The sequence below is a fragment of the Rhinoraja longicauda genome, chromosome 19 (genome assembly GCF_053455715.1).
Source record: "Rhinoraja longicauda isolate Sanriku21f chromosome 19, sRhiLon1.1, whole genome shotgun sequence".
Taxonomy (NCBI): domain Eukaryota; kingdom Metazoa; phylum Chordata; class Chondrichthyes; order Rajiformes; family Arhynchobatidae; genus Rhinoraja; species Rhinoraja longicauda.
Genome location: NC_135971.1, coordinates 39,414,032 through 39,432,495, shown reverse-complemented (window position 1 = coordinate 39,432,495; position 18,464 = coordinate 39,414,032). Strand labels below are relative to the sequence as shown.

At 56.1% G+C, this 18,464-nt stretch overlaps 1 long non-coding RNA gene across 1 annotated transcript; it reads left to right on the top strand.

Moving 5' to 3' along the window:
* Positions 1–414: 414 nt before the first annotated feature.
* On the top strand, positions 415–2,336 carry LOC144602789 (uncharacterized). The gene is made up of 3 exons (XR_013548507.1): positions 415–545; positions 919–969; positions 2,247–2,336. It is a non-coding gene; the product is annotated as an uncharacterized LOC144602789 (long non-coding RNA).
* Positions 2,337–18,464: the final 16,128 nt, after the last annotated feature.

Sequence of the window (18,464 nt, the reverse complement as noted above, 5' to 3'; positions counted from 1 at the left end):
CCCTCCCCTCCCCCCCTCCATCTCCCCCTCCATCCCCTCCATCTCCCCTTCTCTCACCTCCAACTTTCCCTCCCCCTCCATCTCATCCTCCCTCTCCCCATTCCAACCTCCTTCCCTCATCCACTTCCCCGCCTCTCCCCCCAGCCCCATCGCACTCACCCCCTCCCTCGCCCGTCTCCTCCCTCCTCCTTCTCCTCCCTTCCACCCACACCTTCCCTCTCTCCTCCTCGCCCCACCCCCTGCACGTCCTCTCCTCCCCGTCCCCTGCCGTCCCCTCTCGCTCGCTGTTCCCCCGCTTCCTCCCCCCCCCCCCGGTGTTGTCGGGGAGCCGGTGTCCCGGTGTCGGGGCCGGGCCCAGCCCTGACCTGCGGCTGTCGTACTCTTGCTTGCCGGTCACAGCGCTGCCCGTGTCCGCTGTGTGAGTGTGTCCGGAGCTGACGGGGCAGCTGCTGAATGTGTGTGTTTAGACCAGGTTGATGCGGGGCCGCGTCACTAACTGTGTGTGTGTTTTACAGCGGGGAAGATCGTCTACGGTCCCACCCAGAGTAAGTTCCCTCAGACCCCAGCTCCGCCCCTGTCCACAGTGTTACACATCCTTACTGTGTCTGTCTGTCTGTCTGCGCGCGCCCGCCTGGCCATGCGCGCGCCCGTCTGTCCATGCGCGCGCCCGTACGTCCCTGCGCGCGCCCGCGTGTCCCTGCGCGCGCCCGTACGTCCCTGCGCGCGCCCGCGTGTCCCTGCGTATCTGCACGTTTCTGTGCTGTGGCCGTCTGTGCGCATCCCCGCCACCGCCCCCCGTGCTCGTGCCCGCGCTCGCGTGTGCGCGCATGTGGCCGGGTGCGCGTGTCCGGCCGTCCGCGCCTCGCTGCAGCCACGCCGTTGCCAGTAGACGTGTAACGCCGCTCCTTCCCTTCGCAGCCTCGGAGCGCGGGGAAAACTCATCAACATCCTCCTCTGCTCCAGCCTGAGGTAGGAACCGGGCCGGCGCCCCACACAACCCGCACCCCACACCCCACACAACCCGCACCCCACACCCCACACAACCCGCACCCCACACCCCACACCCCACACCCCACACAACCCGCACCCCACACCCCACACCCCACACCCCACACAACCCGCACCCCACACACCCCGCACCCCACACAACCCGCACCCCACACCCCACACCCCACACAACCCGCACCCCACACACCCCGCACCCCACACAACCCGCACCACACACCCCACACAACCCGCACCCCGCACCCCACACAACCCGCACCCCGCACACCCCACACAACCCGCACCCCACACCCCACACAACCCGCACCCCACACACCCCGCACCCCACACAACCCGCACCCCACACACCCCGCACCCCACACAACCCGCACCCCACACAACCCGCACCCCACACAACCCGCACCCCACACACCCCGCACCCCACACAACCCGCACCACACACCCCACACAACCCGCACCCCACACCCCACACAACCCGCACCCCACACCCCACACAACCCGCACCCCACACACCCCGCACCCCACATAACCCGCACCCCACACCCCACACAACCCGCACCCCACACACCCCGCACCCCACATAACCCGCACCCCACACCCCACACAACCCGCACCCCACACACCCCGCACCCCACACCCGGGGCGGGGGGGGGGGGGCAGGGGGGGGACGACGATTTAATCCCCCTTTGGGGCGGCGTTTATACTGGAGGGGGGGGGGGGGGCGGCAGTGAGTTTAATTCCCGGTGACTGGGGGATGATCACCGTTGGGGGTGGGGGTTATTCCCGGCGGGGGGCGGTGAGTTTAATTCCCCGTTGCGAGGGTGTACATCCCGTGGGTGGATGGGCTGCGGTTTGGGTGTGTGTGTATTATATCCCGTAAGGGGAGGGGGTGGGTGTTTCCGGGGGGGGGGCTGTTATTCCCGGGGTGGGGGTGGGTTTATTGCTGATAATTGAGGGGGTGGGGGGCGACACAGACACGACAGTGGCATTAAAGAGGCTTTTGGATGGACGCGTGGAGATGCGGGGAGCGGAGGGGGGGGGGGGGTGACGCGCGGGCAGATAGTTGGTCTTGGCGGCACGGTCGGCACAGACAGTGTGGGCCGAAGGGCCTGTTGTTGTGCTGGGCTGTCCTGTGGTGCTGGGGGAGTGGGTGTTTATTCCCGGTGGGGGGGCGGGGGTCGGTATTACTGCTACACGGGTGGGCTGGCGTCGCTCTGTAACCAACTCTCTCTCTCCCCCAGGGCCGCCGTGTCCCGCCGCCGGTCCAGGAGCGTCGGTGGAGAGCGGGACAAGTTTGCGGGGTTTCTGCTTTGGGGGGGGGGGGGGCGGGGACTGTAATCGTGGGGTGATGGGTGAGCATTGAGCGCATCCACAGCTGGTTTGGTGATTTGGACTTTGCGCTTGTCTCTGTGGGTCGCTGCTCATTTACTGACTGCACTGGGGGGGGGGGGGGGGAGGGGCTGCTGCTTCCCATAATGTTCCTGCAATGACGGGGTTCAGTGGGGAACAGTCCCGATCAACATCTGGTGGCAATCACAGCTGGAGCGTTGCAGCGCTGGTTGACCCGAGGCCCGGAGACGGTCGGGGGGCGGAGTGGGAGGGAGGGGTTCCTGGCGTTGAGGCGACATATCCACCCGTGGACTGTGGGGGGGGGGGGGGGTGATCAGGGAATGGGATTCATTGCTGGGGGGGGGGGGGGTGGTCAGGGAATGTGATTCTTTGCTGGGGGGGTGATCAGGGAATGTGATACATTGCTGGGGGGGGGGGTGATCAGGGAATGTGATTCTTTGCTGGGGGGCGTGTTCTGCTTCACTGTCGCGACATAAATGTTCAATAAAGTCCAGTGTGTTCTCCAGCTGCCTCTCCGTGGCTGCTTGTGGTGGTGATGGGGGGAGGGTCACGGGCATTGGGAGGGTGGGGGGATCACGGGCATTGGAAGGGTGGGGGTCACGGGCATTGGGATGGTGGGGGTTCACGGCCATTCTGAGGGTGGGGGGTCACGGGCATTGGGAGGGGGGGTCACGGGCATTGGGAGGGTGGGGGTGACGGGCATTGGGAGGGTGGGGGTCACGGATATTGGGAGGTGGGCCCAGTGGGACACGCTGTGTGGGGGGAGGGGTGGGGAAGTTGCCGGGACATCCGTGACCGGGCAGAGTGCGGACGGTGGAGCAGCGGTAGAGTTGCTGCCTCCCAGCGCCGGTGACCCTGGCTCGATCCTGACTACGGCTGCTGTCTGTACGGGGCTTGTAGGTCCCCCCGTGACCAGCGTGGGTTTTGTCCGGGATCGCTGGTTTCCTTCCACACTCCAAAGACGTACATGTTTGCAGGTTAATTGGCTTGGTAAAATTGTAAGTTGTCGCTAGTGTGTGTAGGATAGTGTTAGTGGGCGGGGATCGCTGGTCGGTGCGGACTCGGTGGGCCGAAGGGCCTGTTTCCGCGCTGTATCTCTAAACTAAAGTAAACTGAACCCGGAGCGCTGGAGAACGGAGCGGGAGATTGTAACGTGTCTGGGAGACAGTGATCGACTTCAGGAAGCGATGCGGTCCACACACCCCGGTGTACATTGACGGCGCCGGAGTTTGTAAACTTCAAGTACTGAGCAGTAAACATCACCAGCAACTTGTCCTGGACCAGCGCGGCCAATCCCCCTTCTCCCCTCTCCCATCGGACAAGAGGGACAGAAGTGTGAAAACGCGCCCCTCCACATTCAGGCACAGTTTCACCCCAGCTGTTATCAGGCAACTGAACCATCCTATCACCAATTTGCCGCCATAACCTCCCATCTTCCTCATCGGAGACCCTCGGACCTTCTTTAATCGCACTTTATCCTGCATTTAACATGATACATGTCCCCTGTATCTGTACACTGTGGACGGCTTGATTGTAATCATGGACAGTGTTTCCGCTCACTGGACAGCGCGGCACAACAGATCTTTTCACTGTACCTCGGTACAGGTGATAACAATAAACTACATTAATCTACACTAAGTGCCGGTGACGTCTTCTGCGAACTCGGCAACGGCGGACTGGTTTAACGGCGGCGCCTTACACGTTTGATGAAATTATTTGTTCCAAGATTACAAAACGTGATGGGCGCTTTCATTGCGCCGGCCACGGACTGTCACAACCTTCATTCACCACATCCCGCGGTCACCCGGGTCTCGGCGAGACACGAAGGCGCTGCGGTTGAGTCGCTACCTCACCTCGCCAGAGGCCCGGGTTCGATCCCGACTGCGGGTGCTGTCTGTACGGAGTTTTCATGTTCTCCCGGTGACCGGTTGGGTTTTCTCCGGGATCTCTGGTTTTCTCCCACACTTCAAAGATGTACGTGTTTGCCAGTTGATTGGTTTGGTAAAATTATCAATTGTCCCTAGTGTGTGTAGGATTTTTTCCTTTTAATTTAATTCAGAGATACAGCGCGGAAACAGCCCGCAGGCATTGCCACTTTCATTTCACTGCACATCGAGTATGTGTATGTGACAAATAAATTTGACTTGACTTGACTTGACTTGACGTCGGCCGACCGAGTCCGCGCCGACCGGCGACCCCGTACACTAATACTATCCTACACACACCAAGGGTCATTTACAATTTTACCAAGCCAATTAACCTACAAGCCTGTACGTCTTTGGGGTGTGGGAGGAGACCGGAGCACCCGGAGATACCCACACAGTTCCCGGGGAGAACGTGGGTCTGTGGCGCTGTAACGCAGCAACTCAACGGCCCTTGTTAATGTTAATTAATGATAGTGTAATGCGTCACTGGCCAGTGCGGTCTCGGTGGGCCGAAGGGCCTGTTTCCGCGCTGTATAACTAAACTAAACTAAACTAAACTAAGGCAACGTCTGAAGATAGACACAAAATGCCGGGGTAACTCAGCGGGTCAGGCAGCATCTCTGGAGAGGAGGAATGGGTGACGTTTCGGGTCGAGGCCCTTCTTCAGACGGTCTCGACCTGAATCGCCACCCATTCCTTCTCTCCAGAGACGCTGCCGGTCCCGATCAGTTACTCCAGCATTTTGTATTTATCTCCGGTTGAAACCGGCATCTGCAGTTGTTTCCTGCACAGAAGGCAGGTGTGAGCCGGGAGCAGGCGCTCACTGGCTGGAGTCTGGGCTGTGGAGGGCGGGCGGGGGGGGGGGGGGGATGGGCCATGGGTGGGTGTCTCCATGGGGTGAGGCGGGTATGCGGGCGGGGTGGGCCATGGGTGGGTGTCTGGATGGGGTGAGGCGGGCGGACGGGGTGGGCCATGGGTAGGTGTCTGCATGGGGTGAGGCGGGCGGGCGGGCGTGGTGGGCCATGGGTGGGTGTCTCCATGGGGTGAGGCGGCTGGGTGAGCGCTGACCTGCGGATCCAGCAGCTGAAACACTGCGCGATGACTGATCCCGCCCGTGTGGCGGGGAGATGGGAGATGAACGGGAAGATCCCGACCCGGCTCCTCCTCGCCCCCTCGCCCCTCCCCCTCCCTGTGGATCCGTGATGAACCACAGTCACCGCCACTCTCCATCTGCCGGGCCCTGAGGTCACCCGCGCCCACCCGCCCCGACCCCGGACACGGACACACCAGACCCCCGGGGCCTCGCCATGGACACACACCCCTGCCCCCCAACTCCCCTCCCCCCGGACACCGGACACCCCCTACACCTCCAGACACGAATACCCCGACACGCAGCCGCTCCCACGGAGCACGGAGACACCTCACCCCGGTCACCGACACCAGGAAACCAAAACCCCCCCTTTCCCCACCACGGAGCGCATCCCCTCGGACAGAAACACCCCAACCAACCCGACACGGAGCCGGGCCCGCTGAAGAAGGAGCTTCTCGTCGGTGCCGCCCCCACCCCTCTCCACCACCCCTCTCCCCCTCCCCTCTCCCCCTCCCCTCTCCCCCACCCCTCTCCCCCCGGACTCGGGCCAGATGGAGGCGATTATAACCGGAGTCTCCGCGCTCCAGAGTCACAGACGGACTGACGGAGTCAGGAGGAAATATTCAGCAAGTAGAGAGATCTTGTGAAACGCTGCAACCTCAGGGTGTGGGGTTGAGGTGTCAGGTCACCGCGGGTGGTCGGGGATGGGTGGGGGGGGGGATATATTTAGATCATAATCCACGTGACATTGCAGGAGCTCCTTCGGCCCATCCACTCCATGGCGGCTGACGGATCTCCCCAGTAATTCATTCCCTCCTCAATCCCAGACTGATCACCACTCGCTCTCTCCTTGTCCGGTAGAGGTCGGGATTGGTGGGGATGGGAGCGTGGGACACAAGGCGAAGCTGGAGCGTTGGCGAGCGCCGGGCACTGAGTTGAGTTTAGTTTAGTTTAGTATAGTTTATGGTCCCGAGGTACAGTGAAAAGCTTTTGATGCGTGCTAACCAGTCAACGAAAAGGCAATACACGATTACAACCGAGCAATTTACAGTTTACAGATACACGATAATGGGAATAACGTGAATAACCTTTCGTGCAAGATAACGCGAGTACAGTCCGATCGAAGATAGTTCTCGAGTCTCCAATCAGGTAGACAGTGTTCGGGACCGCACATGTCCCCACATGTCCCCACATGTCCCCACATGTCCCCACCACCCCACGTGTCCCCACCACCCCATATGTCCCCACATGTCCCCACATGTCCCCACATGTCCCCACCACCCCACGTGTCCCCACCACCCCATATGTCCCCACATGTCCCCACATGTCCCCACATGTCCCCACATGTCCCCACCACCGCGCGGCCTCTTGTGCTGGTCTTTATATTCACGATATTAAATGTCAAATACACAACATCTGCTTCTCCATCTGTTGCTTCCATCCTCATTGAAACCCAACAGATTGGTCAAACACAACTTCACACTCAGTAGACCACGCTGACTGTGCGCACTGATGTTGAACATCTCCGGCCACAGCGCCGGCATTATGGAAACGGCATTTCCCCAGAGACTGATGTTGCGCGACCTGGCCGAGAGATTCCTGCTTCTAGTCTCCCTCCTTGACCGGTGGCGTCAAATCATGTCGCCCACACCCAGTAGTTCCCCATCTCTACCCGTCCCCGGTGATGGGAAGGACGGGCCCGGCACTGATGCCGCGTCATGTCTCCGTCAGCTGGTCATCGCCGCACTACCTGTCCTTTGTGGAAAGGCTCTTCCTGGCCAACAGCCACCCAGCGGCCACCCTTCCACGTTAATCCCACCTCCCAGTAGATGGGCCGGAGGGCTCTGTGTCCAAGAGATTCATGGCTCGTCCGGACACTTCCTCAACCCTGGCAATGTCTGAGCTTGAACCATTCTCTCAGAGTCTTGCAGTTAATCCCCGGGGTCAGGGTAAAGTCACCTCAGACTCCTCTCAACCCTACCCCCCTCAACCCCGCCTCACCCACCCCACCCCCTCTCCACCCCGAACATCTCTGTAGTTAGGATCATTGGCAGAGGCCGGGTTTGGTTTCCCGGGATTTGGGGAACGGTGGGGGTGGGGGGGGGGGGGGGGGGCGGGGGGAGCAGAGGGAGAGCTGGTGAAGTACAGAATAACATGGGCGTTGATAGTTGGTGAGGCACCTCACCCCATAACGGAGATGTCTAATACCAGAGGGCATCAGTTTAAAGGCGAGCCATAAGGGGTGTAAAAGTGCTCAGATCGACATTTGGTGTTGTAATCTTGCGTGTTGGAGGCAAAGACTCCCCCCACTTTCAAAAAGTAGCCAAATGAACACTTTAATTGCTGATAATCACGCTGGTTTAGATGGGCGCTGAACGGTCAACGTGAACACGTTGGACCCAAAAGCCCTGCTGTGTGTCGATAGAAACAGAGAAACTGCGCATCTTTTAAACGGCGAGAGATTGGACAGTGTTGAAATTCAGAAGGACCTGGATGTCTTTGTGCAGAAGTCACATGAAACCCACAGACGGGTACAGTGGGCACTCCGGGCGTGTGAAATATTGGCCTTCATTATGAGCGGACCTGGGGTTTGTTTGCAAAGAGGGATACAGCATGGAAACAGGGTCTTCGGCCCAGTGAGACCACACGACCATCGATCACCCCCTCGCACTCGTTCAATGTTACAACTTCCTCGTCCATTCCCTGCAAACGAGGAGCAACTTTTAGAGGGCAAATTAACCTGCAAACCTACACATCTTTGGGTTGCGGTAGGAAGTTCGACCACCCGGAGGAAACACATGCGGTCAGAACAAAGGAGGACCCGGCGTGGGGGAACCGCCGAGAAGGGACCGCCGTGTGGGGAGGGAAAGCAAAGGCGGACCCAGCGTGGGATGCTTTCTAACTTTGTTTGCGCCCTTTAGGAGGCAACTCTTTACAGACCTTGGGTAGGCAAAACAAAGAATATCACTGTGAGTTGTCACATGTGACAATAAAGTATTCATTTATTGATTAACTCATTCATTCATTCATTCATTCATTCATTCATTCATTCATTCATTCATTCATTCATTCATTCATTCATTCATTCACTCATTCATTCATTCACTCATTCATTCATTCGTTCATTCGTTCCTTCATTCATTCATTCATTCATTCATTCATTCATTCATTCATTCATTCATTCATTCATTCATTCACTCATTCATTCATTCGTTCATTCGTTCATTCGTTCATTCATTCATTCATTCATTCATTCATTCATTCATTCATTCATTCATTCATTCATTCATTCATTCATTCATTCATTCATTCATTTATTCATTCATTCATTCATTCATTCACAGAGAGAACGTGCAAACTCCACACAGTCCCGTCCACGGCGCCGAACCATCGCCATCGCAGCCGGGCAGCGCTATCAGGGTGACCGGGTGGTGAGGGCGCGTCCGCGGCTCATTGAGTACCGGGACCATCGCGCACTCACTTCCTCCTCGTCCTCCCCCTCGCCGCGACTACTCCTCCCCACCACCCCCTCCCCACTCCCCCACCGCCCACCACGCACTCCCCGCCCCCACTACCCCTCCCCACTCCCCCCACCCACCACCACGCACTCCCCGCCCCCACTCCCCCCTCCCCACTCCCCCACCGCCCACCACGCACTCCCCGCCCCCACTACCCCTCCCCACTCCCCCCACCCACCACCACGCACTCCCCGCCCCCACTACCCCCTCCCCACTCCCCCACCGCCCACCACGCACTCCCCGCCCCCACTACCCCTCCCCACTCCCCCCACCCACCCCCACGCACTCCCCGCCCCCACAACCCCCCGCTAGCCCATTGACAGCAGCACCTGGACAACTCCTCCCACACGGGCCCCTCCCGTCGCCCCACCCGCTCCAGTCTACATCTCCCCCGGAATAAAACTCAGGCGGCTGTTAATCCATGGACTCTATTAACATCACAAGGAGCTGCCATCCATTCAGTAACAATGTGGCTGATCCAACCTTGGCCTCAGCCTCTATCCGCTCTGCTCCTACTGCGCGATCGCTTCAGTCTAACGAACCGTTAATCTCCGCCTTGACTCAGTGACCTGACGCCTCCACCGTGACCTGGGGCAGAGAATTCCAGGGATTCACGTCCTGGCGATTCACGGAGGAATGGGGATGTAGGGGGGAGGGGGTTGCGGTGTTCCAGTGCCCTCTGTCCGTTCCTGTGGCAAATGTAGGGCACCTTCAGAAGCAACTCCCGAAAGGCAGCGACTTACCGGGTAAATGTCCGAGATACCCAGCGCGGCCCAACTCCCCCGACCCATCAGTCCCACAGACGCCGCACTCCCCCCCACCCCGCACCTCCCCGACCCCGCACGGCCCCGCACCGACCCCTGCACCTTCCCACTGGCTTATCACCACCCGCAACGCGTCCGTGCGCCACCGCACCCTGCACAGCCCCAGAACCCACACTCCCGCACAACCCTGACCCCCCCGCACCACACATACCTTTTGCACCACCCCCACCCCATGCCCCCACTCCCCTAAACCCCAACTCCCCCATCCGCTCCCCACTCTCCCCTAAACCCCAACTCCCCCATCCGCTCCCCACTCTCCCCTAAACCCCGCACACCCCCATCCGCACCCCACTCTCCCCTAAACCCCCACTTACCCATCCGCACCCCACTCTCCCCTAAACCCCGCACTCCCCCATCCGCACCCCACTCTCCCCTAAACCCCGCACTCCCCCATCCGCACCCCACACTCCCCTAAACCCCCACTCCCCCATCCGCACCCCACTCTCCCCTAAACCCCCACTCCCCCATCCGCACCCCACACTCCCCTAAACCCCCACACCCCCATCCACCCCACACTCCCCTACACACCGTCACTCCCCCATCCGCACCCCACACCCCACTAAACCCCCACTCCCCCATCAGCACCCCACACTCCCATACACACCGTCATCCCCCCGCACCCCGCACAGACCACGCACCCACTCCCACCACTGTATTCCGCAATACCCCGCTCACCCCGCACTCTCACATCCCACAATCCATCCGCACGCCGCAGTTCACTCGGACCGCTGTATCCCGCAGTGTCTCGCTGTGTTCACCCCTCACTCCCCCGGCTGCACACCCTGCAACCCGCCCTTCCCCTCTTGCCAGAAGGAACTGTCTCCACACGTTGGAATCAACTCCCGCTGCCGTTCAGACGCAGCGCCGCCCGCCAGTGCTTCAGTCATTGGCGGTTCACAGGAAACTCTGCACCACAGCGGAATCGCTGTCCTCTCCACCATCAGTTAAAGGAAGTCACGTCTTCTCTGACTCCACGGGTCCACAGCCGCCTGGTCTGCGGGGCCAACGAACACCGCGCAGCCGCCGCCAAGCGGGATGCGACTCGTCAACCAGTGACCGGCCGCGGGAATGTACCGCTGTCGGGAAATCTGCCGGTATCGCGATAGGCCGGGAGCGCCCGGCGACCCCGCTGTCTGACGGAGAATGCCGCGACCAATCGATGGGAAACGGGACGTCCAGCCGACGCTGTCGCCTCGCCCCGATACAGGCCGCAGATTCGGTGTCGGGAGTCGGCTGTGGAGATGGATCCAGCGGGTCTGGACGGGCTGGAGTTCCAGAGTCCAGTCCGAAGGCGGCACATCCATCCCGCCGATTGTAACATTGCGTTTACAGCGCGGGGCGTCGGCGGGGAGCTCGGCGGGCACAGCACGGTGTTCAATGACAACCCAAGAGTCGGCGGCGACCCGATCAGGTCAACTGGCGACCAGCCGCGTTCACGCACCTGTTGTGTTCGATACATCACCGGATTCACACAACAGTTTGATTCACTGGGAACCTAAATTGATACGGGGTCTGAAAGAATCTCCATTATTAAAATACTTGATCGGATTATGGAATAAGGTAAATTTTGAGGATGAAACAAAAAAATCTTTATTAGGAAAGACAACTTTGATTCAGAATAGATTGATACCTTTTACAATGGATAACCAGCTTCTATGTAGGTGGCATCAAAAAGGGATTACATATATAGGTGATTGCTTTGAAAAAGGTATATTGATGTCATTTGAACAATTGAAAAATAAATATCATATATCAAATAATTCCCTTTTCTGTTACTTTCAATTAAGAGCTTATTTAAAAGATAAATTGGGTCAAACAATGTTATTGCCGAAATCTAAGGAAATTGAAAACCTAATTCAAAAAGGGTAAATACATTTTTTTACTTCTATTATATATAATCTAATTCAAAAAAAGGCTCCTAAACAAGGAATTCATATATCAAGGCGAAAATGGAAAACGGATTTGAATATTAATATTGATGGAACAAATTGGTCAAAACTATGCCTTGACAGTATGAAAAATGCAATAAATGTTCGGTTTAGACTAGTACAATATAACTTTCTGCATCAATTATATATCACACCACAAAAATTAAAGAGAATAAACTCAAGTTTATCTGACCAATGTTTTCGGTGCAATCAAGAAATTGGTACTTTTTTTCATTCTACTTGGTCCTGTTCAAAAATACAACCTTTTTGGACAAATTTAAGAAGTTTTTTAGAACAGATTATCGGAATACAACTTCCATACAACCCAAGATTGTTGTTATTGGGTGATGTTGAAGGAATAAGACCACAACTTAAAATGAATAAATATCAGAAAGAATTTATAAAAATTGCATTAGCAGTCGCCAAAAAAACTATCGCAGTTACTTGGAAATCTGATTCCTATTTAAGTATGGACCTTTGGAATAATGAAATTTCTAACTGTATCCCACTTGAAAAAATTACTTATAATTTAAGGAACAAATATGATACTTTTTAAAATATCTGGCGTCCTTATCTACAAAAGAGGGGCCTATATATATAGAAGAATTGTTCATATTTACAATGGTTCTTTTGTGAGAGATGTATATACATATAGTTTATTCTGTTTGGAATTCCATGGGGCGTGTGCAGGACCACCAACAACCAGGCAGTCTTTAATCTTTTTTTCTTTTCTTTCTTTTTCTTATTTGGGGTTAGTATAAGGGGGTGGGGGAAGGGTGGGGGGGTTGTTTTCCACAAAGTTCTGTAAAAAAATAAAAATAATATAAATTGTTTAAAAAAATAATAAATTTTAAAAAACCAGTTTGATTCACTATGAAATTTATTGTACGACCAAATAAGGCACGTACACTCACATGTCCCCGAATAACCCAGTACACGCTCGCAAACCCCGAGTACACGGCACAGCACGCCGCAGGATGGTTCTGTTCTCCATCACCCGGCACCGTCCGCCACACGGCCCAAGGCTGGGTCTCTCTCCGCAAAAGGCCGCCAACTCCATCCTTTATGGCATTTCCCATCAGAGCAGACCGCGCCACTGCCCCTCCCCGAGCCCACCATAAGCCCCCCTTGTCTGCAACGTTTCTGCGCTACTAGCGGCAGCGGCACGGGTGGTCGACCCAACTATTGCTGCTGTGTTTGGTTCACCAACGCTACACGTTCCCATAGAATGGCCTGAGAAAGGCGACGTTCCCAGGCAACGCGAGTCTCCTGGCACGGACAGGTGCAGACAGAGTCTCCCACTGTCTGGAGAACTGTGTTTCAATGTTGTTTTCAGGGGCTGTGGAACGCTGGTAATTCCATTTTACATTCCAGCTGAGATTCTCTGTTTAACCCTCGCACGACTGAACCTCTGCCGGGAAATCTGACGAAGTCACGGTAAATCGGGGCAGCCCGGCGACCCCGCTCTCCAACGTGGACTGTCGCGACAGTCGATGGGTAACGGAACGTCGAGGCTACGCCGCCGCGGAGCGGAGATACAGCTTCGCACATTCGGCCTCGGAGGTCGGCAATGGGGATAAACCACCCGGTCTGCAAATGGCCGGAGATCCAGAGACTCGGGCGCAGGCGGCAGATTCGACCCACCGATTGCAACATTGCGTTTGGGGCCCAGGGTGTGGGCGCGGAGCTGGGCGGGTACAGCGCGGTGTTCAGAGACACCCGAGGAGTCGGCGGTTTGTGGATCGGGTCGCAACTCGTCAACTGGAGACCGGCCGCGTACGTATCCCGCTGCCGGGAATCCGCTGGAATAACGTCGTCCGGGAGCGCACGGCGATCCCGCTGTCCGACGTAGGTCGCCGCGACGCGTCGTAGGATCCTGGAACGGGTAGCCTTGGCTGCCGCGGAGCCGAGATACGGACCCGCATATCCCACATCGGAAGTTGGCTTTGGGTCGGATCCGTCAGGTGTGGTCGGGCCAGAGTTGCCGAGCGCGACCGCAGGCGGCAGATTCCACCCGCCGATTGTAACCGTGCGTTATCTGCCCGAGGCGGCTGCAGCGCGGTGATCGGATACACCTGGAGAGTCGGCACCGCCTCGAGCGGCCGCGACCCGTCAACCGGCGACATGTCCGGTAACTGCACCTTTCCGTGGACACTGCCGAAATCGCGGTGAACTGGGGGAGCCCGGGACCGCGCTGTCCGACGCGGGCTGTCGCAACGAATAGATGGGTCCGGTAACATTCAGCCTAGGCCGCCGCGGAGCCGAGATACCGGCCCGCAGATTCAGCATCGCAAGTCGTCTATGGGAACGGATCGGTCTGGTGTGTCCCGGCCCGCGCTCCAGAGCCCCGGCCGCAAACGGCAGATCCGACCCGCCGAATACAACATTGCGTTTTCAGCCCGGGGCGTCGGCGGGGAGATCGGCGGGTGGAGCACAGGTTTCAGAGGAACATGAAGAGACGGCAGCGCCCCGAACGGGCCTCGACTCGTCACCTGGTGACCGGCTGCGTGAGTGTAACACTGGCGGGAATCTGCCGATGTCGCGGTAAGCCGGGAGTTCACGGCGACCCCGCCGTCCGACGCGGGCCAACGCGACGCGAACCGGAACGGTCTTCCCAGAGCGCCGCGGATCCGAGATACGGACCCGCAAAGCCCGCATGTGGAGTCGGCCTTGGGAACGGACTCGCCGGGAGTGCGGGTTCCGGAGCTCCAGAGACACGTCCGCAGGCGGCAGATTCCACCCGCCGATTGCCACGCTGCGTTTTGGGCGCGGGGTTCGTCGGCGGGGAGCTCCGGCGGGAACAGCGCGGGGTCCGGAAACACCCGAAGAGTCGCCGATTCCCCGGTCGGGACGCGACTGGTCAACTGGTGACCGACCGCGTGTGTACCGCTGCCGGGAAATCTGCCGCAATCGCGGTAAATCGGGGGAACCCGGCGACCACGCTGTCCGGCGCAGATGGCCGCGACGTGTCGATGTCCACCGGAACGTCCAACCTACGCCGTCGCGGAGCCGAGATACAGACCCGCAGATTCGGTTGAGGAGTCGCGCTGCAGCCGCCGATCTCCCCGCCGACGCCCCGCGCGGGTCGAATCTGCTCTGGATCTCCAGCCCGGCCACACCGGGTGGATCTGTACTCAGAGACCACTTCCGAGGCGGAATCTGCGGGCCTGTGTCTCGGGACCGCGGCGGCTTATGCTCGCCATTCCGGTACACATCGACTCATCGCGGCATTCCGCGTCGGATAGCAGGGTCGCCGAGCGCCTCCAGTCAGCCGGGATATCGGCAGGTTCCCGGCAGCGGTACATTCACACAGCCGGTCACCAGTTAACGATTCGCGGCCCGGTCGGGGCACAGCCGGCTCTTCGGGTGTCTCCGAACACGGTGCAGCGCCCAAAGTTCCCCGCCGACGACTCGTGTCGAAAACGCAATGTTGCAGTCGGCGGGTCGAATCTGCCGCCAGCATCCAGGGCCCGTCCAGACCGAGTGGATCCATCCCCATAGCCGACTTCCAACGCCGACTTTTTGCAGGCCTGTATCTCGCCTATCGCGATTCCGTCAGATTCCTGGAAGATTCTACCCGCCAATTGCAACATTGCATTTTCGGCACCGGTCGTCGGCGGGGAGCTCGTCGGCAGCAGCGCGGGTTCGGAGACACGCGAATATGGTTCAACATAGAAAATAGGTGCTGGAGTCGGCCATTCAGATGTTCGAGCCAGCTCTGCCATTCAATACGGTCGTGGCTGATCATCCAAAATCAGCACCGCGTCCCTGCTTTTCCCCATATCCATTGATTCCTTTAGCCCGAAGAGCTAAATATAACTCTCTCTTGAAAACATCCAGTGAATTGGCATCCACTGCCTTCCGTGGCACAGGATTCCACAGATTTACAACACTCTGGGTGAAAAAGTTAAATGTAACATCTCCAAGTTTGTGGATGACATAAAGCTGGGCGGCAGTGTGAGCTGCGAGGAGAACTCTATGAGGCTGCAGGGTGACTTGGATAGGTTGGGTGAGTGCGCAGATGCAGTATAATGTGGACAAATGTGAAGTCATCCACTTTGGTGGCAAGAACAAGAAGGCAGATTATTATCTGAATGGTGTCAGTTTAGGAAAAGAGGAGGTGCAAGGAGACCTGGATGCCCTTGTACATCAGTCACTGAAAGTATGCATAGAGGTGCAGCAGGCAGTGAAGAAAGCAAATGGCATGTTGGCCTTCATAGCGAGAAGATTTGAATATGGGAGGAAGGAGGTCCTACTCCAGTTGCACAGGGCCCTGGTGAGACAACGGGTGGAGTATTGTGTGCAGTTTTGTTCTCCCAATTGGAGGAAGGACATTCTTGCTATTGTGGGAGTGCAACATAGGTTCACCAGGTTAATACACGGGATGGCGGGACTGACATATGTTGAAAGAATAGGTCGATAGGTCTTATATTCACTGGAATTTAGAAGGATGCGAGGGGATCTGATAGAAACATATTAAATTCTTAAGAGATTGGGCAGGGTAGATGCAGGTAAAATGTTCCCGATGTTGGGGGGAGTGTAGAACCACGGTTCACAGTTTAAGGACAAGGGGTAGGCTACTTAGGACTGAGATGAAGAAAAACTTTTTCAAGAAGATATTCACAAACTGCCACAGAAGGCAGTGGAGGCCAATTCACTGGATGTTTTCAAGAGAGAATTAAATATAGCTCTCAAGACTAACGGAATCAAGGGATATGGGGAGAAAGCAGGAACTGGTACTGATTTTGGTTGATCAGCCATGATCATATTGAATGGCGGTGCTGGCTCGAAGGGCCAAGTGGCTTACTCCTGCACCTATTTTCTATGTTTCTATGTTCCCTCCGGAACTCTGGTTAACTCATCCCTTCCCAAACAAACCACCCCCACCCCAGGTACCTTCTCCTGTAACCACAGGAGATGCAACACCTGTCCCTATACCTCCTCCCTCGACTCTGTCCAGGGACCCCGACGGTCCTTTCTGGTGAAACTTGCACGTCGGTTGAGGTTCACTTGCGCGTAGTGCAACGTCATCTACTGTATCGGTTGTTTCAGGTGTGGATTCCTATATATCGGCGAGACCAAGCGCAAACTCGGCGATGGTTTTGCTGAGCACCTTCGCTCAGACCGCCTCGACATACGTGACCTCCCGGTTGCCAAACACGTTTACTCCCTTTCCCATTCCCACATTGATTTTTGTATTCCAGGCCTCCTCCATTGTCAGAGTGAGGCCAAATACAAATTAGAGAAACTGCACCTCATATTTCACAGTCTGTACAACTTGTTATCACCTACCCCACACCAACAATGGACCATTGTGGGTTCCACATTTCCTTGAGCATCGTTGTTTTTTTATATTTCCTTCATTCATTCGTTCCATCTACTTTCTATATCTCTCCTTTCCTTTTCCCCTGTCTCCCAATCTGAAGAAGGGTCTCGACCCGAAACCCCACTTATTCTTTTGCTCCAGAGATGCTGCCTGATCCGCTGAGTTACTCCAGCATCTGTGTCTATCTTTGATGTAAATCAGCATCTGCAGTTCCTTCTTACGCTCTTTAAAATGTTGTTACAGTTTTGTACCCGCCTCTACTACCTCCTTTGGCAGATCGTTCCATATACGCAAGAGCGGCTCAGTGTAAAAATTGCCCCTCAGGTTCCTATTAAACATTTCCTCTGTCACCGTAAGCCAATGTCCCCTGGTTCTTGATTCCCCCAATCTGGGTAACATACAATGTGCATTCACCCTATCCATTCCCCTCGTGATTTTCCACGCGATAATGGCTTCTACTGTTCAGATTACATCTCCAGTACTTGATGCTAATGGATGGACAATAACCCAACGCTACCGTTTCAAGCTCGCTGCATCTCGGTTCGGTGTAAATTGTCCACCTGCACTATTCTTATTAGTACATTTCAACATTTACCCAACAGGGTTCCGAATTTCGCAGCGGCGTCGTCAGATTCTGCACTGCTTCGCGTCTTTTCCTTCAATGTTAAATTCACTGCCACTGCTCATTCCAGGAATACCCGTGCCTTAAAGAAGTTCTGCACCTCTCTCCGGCGAGATTCCCATCTCCTGTCAGTTCCGACCAAGGACTTTCGTCCGTAACATCATTCCTATTTCTTGTTTCATAGATGCCGTCTGACCTGTCGAGCATTGCCATCATTTGTAATTCCATTGTAAGTTGACTGAAATAGGAATGTTATTAAACACCACCCGCTACCTCTTGGGGAAAACAACGTGAACGTGCAGCCGTGCCCCTGTAACGAGAGGACGTTGGTAGATGGATAATTATAAACACATATATTCACTCAATAAATGATGGTGATCCGAAACTCAGCGGTTCAATGATACTTTATTGTCGCAAGTAGATAGATACAGTTACATTATTTGTTTTGCTATCAATTCAGTAAAATCATGCTCTACATAACCACAGCCATGCATAAATATGGTCAAACATTTATTCTAATAACAGTACACTTCTGATATAGAACACAAAGAGTCGCCACGTTTCAGAAACAATCCTGTGCCCTTCAGATTTCAACAGTGGAAGAGCCCTAACCGGTCTGGTTGGGACCATCAACAGTTAAGTGGGATTAGCACAGTTTTGGGCCAGAATTGACGCGATGGGCTGATTGCTCTCTTTTCTGAAAAATGATCCCGACCCGAAATCTTACTTATCCATTCCCTCCACGAGAGTGGCCTGACCCGGTGAGTTCCTCCCGCACTTTATGTTTTGCTCAAGATTCTGGCACCTGCAGTTCCGTGTATCTCCATTTTGTTGCCTTTTCTTTGTACATTTCAATGATTCTGCTATTCGTACTGA